Raw genomic sequence first — 6,000 nt, 5'->3', positions numbered from 1 at the left:
TTGGTCCAGAAAGAAACTCACTACAGACTGATTCATTTGCCTGTCAGCATAACTATTATTGCTCGTCTCACATTCGGTTCTTATAAGTATGTTTCTAGTAACACATGATCTCACTCATCTCGGGGAAATGATGAACAACATAGACTGATGAACAAGAACAGACCCAGAAACAAGGAGGCATCGATTGGACTGTCGGGCCTCGGAGGGAGGATGGGGGAGGGTGGGGGGAGGGGGGAGAGATCAACCAAAGGACTTGTGTGCATGCATACAAGCCTACCCAATGGTTAAGGACAACAGGGGGGTGGGGGCATCCGTGTGGAGGGGTGTGGGATGGGAATGGGGGGATGAGGACAAATATGTGACACCTTAATCAATAAAGAAATTTAAAAATATATATATATAAAGAAAAAAATTAAAAATAAATGAAATAAATTTTTAAAAATCAAAAAAATAAAAATGATCCCCTGCCTGTGCTCAGGGCCACGCACTGGTCCAGTTTGGAGCGCGGCCAAGGGAAGGAGCGGCTGCTCCGGGGACGCTCCAAAGCTCATGGTGGGGAAGTCGGAGGGTTGGTTCTGTTTAGCATCACAGAGACACAGAGAGCAGGGCAGACACAGAGAGAGACATGGAGTGGACATGGTAAAAGACAGACCTCAAGGCGCAGCGAGGCTGGGGGACCTGGAGACAGACTCAGAGAGAGATGCACACCAGCATCAGCCACAAGTGGTCGTTTAGAGAAACGGAGCAGCCCTGGCTGGTGCGGCTCAGTGGATAGAGCGTCAGCCTGTAGACTGGAGGGTCCTGGGTTCGATTCCGGCCAAGGGCACATGCCTGGGTTGCAGGCTCAATCCCCAGTGGGGGATGTGCAGGAGACAGCCGATCAATGATTCTCTCTCATCATTGATGTTTCTATCTCTCTCCCTCTCCCTTCCTCTCTGAAATCAATAAAGAAATATATTTTTTAAAAAAACTTTAAAAACAAACAAACAAAAAACAACCGAAGAGACAGAGCAGCCGAGACAGATGGAAAGCCAGCACAGAACGACCGAAGGTGGTTTCCGAGTACCTACTTGCCCACTGCTGGGACACTCAGTACTTCCCTCTTCCCCTCAACCTTTTATGTTTTTAGAAATACATTTTTGGAGAAACCAAGATGGCGGCATAGGTTAAACACCTAACCTACAGCCTGGCACAACAATTTCAAAAATACAACTAAAAGTCAAAACGGACATCATCCAGAACCACAGGAAAGCTGGCTGACTGAAATGCCCACAACTAGAAGGAAAGAGAAAACCACAAGGAAAATCAGAGGAGCCGTAGGAGCCTGAGGTATGGAGACACGGGCGGAGACACGAGCACGCGCGCATGCGGGGAGGACGGAGCCGGAGAGGAAGGGGCGGCTGACGGCCTGGACGGCGTTCTCTGGCGGGAAGGAGATAAAAGCGCCAGATTGTGCTGAACCCCAGCTCCGACTGCACTGAACCCCAGTTCCGGGCGAAACCCTGGGAAGCCGGGCTCATGCTGGGGGAATCTGGGCTGTGGGGTGGAAACACAGAGGAGCGGCGAAAGGCAGAGCTCCGGGGGCGCGCACGGGAATGCGCGCAGAGGACAGACTATTGCCTGTGCCGCTGAATTGCCCTGGCGGGGAGGAGACAGGGGCTCCGGACAGTGCTGAACCCCAGTTCCAACTGCACTGAACCCCAGTTCCGGGCGAGACCCTGGGAAGCCAGGCTCATACTGGGGGAATCTGGGCTGTAAGGCGGAAATGCAGAGAAGCGGCGAAAGGCAGAGCACCGGAGGCGCGCGTGGGAATGTGCGCAGAGGATGGTCTGTTGACTGTGCCGCTGAATTGCCCTCGTGGGAAGGAGACAAAAGCGCCAGACTGCGCTGAGCCCCAGTTCCGACTACACTGAAACCCAGTTCCGGGCGAGAATCTGGGAATCCAGATTCATTGGGGGAGAGACTAGACTGTTTGGCAGCGGGCAAAGCTCCAGGGCGCTTTTCTCTCAGAGGTGTTTGCAGGGAGTACAGAGGGACACTGAGACACAGGAACCTCATAGGGCGGGGCTGACGGGAAGCCAAGGCTGTAGGCTCCACCCTGTAACTCCACCCCATCCAAGCTGAGCACAGAGGCTTTTACAATTTTGCAAGTCTAGTTGAATGGGGCTGTCTCCCGACATAGACACAGCTGATCCTCACAGCCAATTGGACTGGAGGTCAAATCCTCCCAGTGTACCAACAGCAATCAAGGCTTAACAACACCAAGACTTTGCACTCAGCCCACAAAGGGGGGTACCAAGAGCGACCACCTAGGGAGATTGGGGAAGCTGAGCGATAAGGAGGCAGCCAAAAGGTGGAGACACCGAAGCAGGTCACGAATAGAAGGGATGAAGGAAAGTAAACTAATGGACGACACAGTGTTCAGAACCACATTTATAAGGTTACTTAAGAATCTTCTGGAGGACCAAGATAGCGGCATAGGGCAGACGCCTGATTGTTGCCTACCACAACAATTTTGAAACTACAACTGGAAAACAGAGCAGACACCATCCAGAACCACCGGAGGGCTGGCTGAGCAGATGCTCTACAACTAGAATAAAAGAGAGGGGTACGCGGGATGATGCTGATGCCGGTGACCCAAAGATCACACTTTAAGAACTACGGCTCAGGCGACACAATGGCGGCCTGGAACGTGCTCGGCGCTGTTCCCCCGGTGGTCTCTGGCTGAGGGGATGGCTCCGCTCGCTGCCGAGCATGGACAGACGAGCCCCTGGGGGTCATGGGTTGGGAGACTCTGCGCTTGCTGACCTCCGAGTCCTTCGAGAATCTCTGCGCCCCAGAAGCGGCCAGGTGCGCACACCCAGTGACCAGCCGCCACTGCAGACCCGAGCGCCATCGCAGCGACCTCGGACCAGCCCACCGCCGCACACTGGGCGCACCAGAGATTCGCCGAGCCCGCTGCCCAGCGAGTTCCGCGGCAGCCGCCCCGGAGCTTTGAGAAAATGGCCGGAGGAATTGCTGAGAGGGAAATGACCGACAGGAATTGGGATCAAGAAGACGAAGACCCGCTGGGTCCCGGGTCCGGGCGAGGCTGCGTGCCCCTGGGTCCGGGTGAGGCCATGCGCCCCTAGGTCCGGGAGAGGCCACGCGCCCCTAGGTCCGGGAGAGGCCACGCGCCCCTGGGTCCAGGTGAGGCCACACGCCCCAGGGTCTGGGTGAAGCTGGATCCTGGGTCCGGGTGAGGCCGTGCGCCCCTGGATCCGGGTGAGGCTGGGTCCCGGGTCCGGGTGAGGCTGCGCCCCTGGGTCCAGGAGAGGCCACGCGCCCCTGGGTCCGGGCGAGGCCGCGTGCGGGTCCAGGTGAGGCCGTGCACCCCTGGAACCGGGTGAGGCCGCGCGCCCTGGGTCCGGGAGAGACCACGCGCCCCTGCATCTGGGTGAGGCTGGATCCCGGGCCCAGGTGAGGCCGCACACCTCTGGGTCCAGGTGAGGCTGCGCGCCCCTGGGTCCGGGTGAGGCTGGGTCCCGGGTCCGGGTGAGGCCGCACCCCTGGGTCCGGGAGAGGCCACATGCCCCTGGGACCAGGTGAGGCCATGCGCCCCTGGGTCCGGGTGAAGCTGGATCCTGGGTCCGGGTGAGGCCGTGCGCCCCTGGAACCGGGTGAGGCCACGCCCCTGGGTCCGGGAGAGGCCACGTGCCCCTGGGTCCGGGTGAGGCTGGATCCCGGTCCCGGTTGAGGCCTCATGCCCCCGGGTCCAGGTGAGGCTGCGCGCCCCTGGGTCCCGGTGAGGCTGGATCCCGGGACCGGGTGAGGCCGCGCACACCTGGGTCCGGGTGAGGCCACGCGCCCCGGGGTCTGGGTGATGCTGGGTCCCAGGTCCGGGTGAGGCCGCGCGCCCCTGAGTCCGGGTGAAGCCGCGCCCCTGGGTCCGGGCGAGACCAGACCAGAGGGAGTCGGACCTGCATTACCACCATTTGTCCACCATCCAGAGCTGAAAAGTCAGTGCCGACATGTACACATAAGGAACTGGTGGACATTGAAATTGGGTCTCAAAAGAACTGTTGGTCCAGAAAGAAACTCACTACAGACTGATTCATTTGCCTGTCAGCATAACTATTATTGCTCGTCTCACATTCGGTTCTTATAAGTATGTTTCTAGTAACACATGATCTCACTCATCTCGGGGAAATGATGAACAACATAGACTGATGAACAAGAACAGACCCAGAAACAAGGAGGCATCGATCGGACTGTCGGGCCTCAGAGGGAGGGTAGGGGAGGGTGGGGGTAGGGGGGAGAGATCAACCAAAGGACTTGTGTGCATGCATACGAGCCTAACCAATGGTTAAGGACAACAGGGGAGTGGGGGCATCCGTGTGGAGGGGTGTGGGATGGGAATGGGGGGATGAGGACAAATATGTGACACCTTAATCAATAAAGAAAAAAAATACATTTTTTAATTGATTTCAGAGAAGAAGAGAGAGCTAGAAAAGTCAATGATGAGGGAATCATTGATCTGCTGCCTCCTGCACACCCCACACTGGGGATCGAGCCCACAGCTCAGGCATGTGCTCTGACCAGGAATTGCATCTTGACCTCCTGGTTCATGGGTCAATGCTCACCCACTGAGCTATGCCAGCCAGGTTCTGCCCTCAATTTTGACCACTCAACAGTGACTCAATGATACTTTCTTATTCAATATCACCAAGTCCCTCAAAAACTCAAGTTCTCTCCCATCCTTATCCCATCTCACCACCATTTTCCAACTCACCCGATTCCTCCCCCACAAGTCTGCTCCTTGCAGCACGTCTCAGAGGAGTGCTCAAGATCTGGCCCTGGCTGTCATTCCTCTGTCCTTCTGTTTGTCCACGTCCTCATTCTGGCTGAGCTGAGTGGAGGCGTGAAGGCATGAGGCCAGCTGTCGGCTGGCCAGAATGAGCTGTGGGGGTGTAGAAGGGTCCAGAACAGAGGAGGACCCACAGAAAGGGCAGGAAGGTGGGGAGGCTCGGAGACAGGCAGTCTCTGGGATCCCAGAACTTCGGGATCTCCAGGGTGTGACTGAGACCCGCGGGTCCACTGTCAGCTGTGTGAACGGAATGATGCTGAGAACCAGGGATGGGTCAGTCAGAAAATGGGGTTAAGGCAAGAAGAAACCAGATTGAGCGTTTTGTGAAGGGTTGCGACCAGGAGACATAGATTTGGGGCGTGGACAGACCCAGACTAAGTCTGAGAAGCTGGGCTGCAGGGATCCTTGCTTGCCAAAACAGGTCAGTTTATAGGGTCATGCCAGGATTACATTTTCAGGATGACCGGCCCTCCCCACGCCTGGGTACCATCCGCAGTGAGAGCAGGTCCAGGGCAGGAAGAGCCTCGCTGCCCACCCCCGCCCCCCCCGCCCCCGGTCCCACAGCACCTTCTCAATGCCCTTTGGTCTGTCCCACGGTTAGGACCTCGGAGAGGCCGCCCTGGGGTGAAAGGATTTGACGTACACGTCCAAACTGCCTGCTTCTTTTCTTTTTAAAAAATGTTTTATTTAATTGATTTCAGACTGGAAGGGAAAGAGAGATAGATCAGTGATGAGAATCATGGATCGGCTGCCTCCTGCCCGCCCTTCACTGGGGATCGAGCCTGCTACCCGGGCACGTGCCCTGACCAGGAATTGAACCCTGACCTCCCGGTTCATAGGCTGATGCTCACCCCTGAGCTATGCAGGCCGGGCCAGATTGGCTTGTTTCCCTTCTCTCTCTTTTCTTGGCCTTCTTTTTTTTAACCTGGATTTTTTTCCTGCCGCCTCTGCTAGCAGAATCTGAGCTTGGTTTCAGACTAACCGGGGAAGGAGCTGCCGTGGCTGGATGCCACCTCAAAGGAGGTGCAAAACCCAGGAGTGAGTGAGGTCCGGGCTCCTGGTCCACGTGAGAGGCCAGCTGTGCAGACTCAGAGTCAGAGGGACCTGGGAGAGGAGTGACGGGCCCTGGGTGGGGCGTCCCTGTTCTATCCAGG

This window comes from Cnephaeus nilssonii (assembly GCF_951640355.1).
Source record: "Cnephaeus nilssonii genome assembly, chromosome: 21".
NCBI classification, from domain to species: Eukaryota; Metazoa; Chordata; class Mammalia; order Chiroptera; family Vespertilionidae; genus Cnephaeus; species Cnephaeus nilssonii.
The sequence above is the reverse complement of the archived record's forward strand: the minus strand, read 5'-3'. Positions refer to the sequence as shown.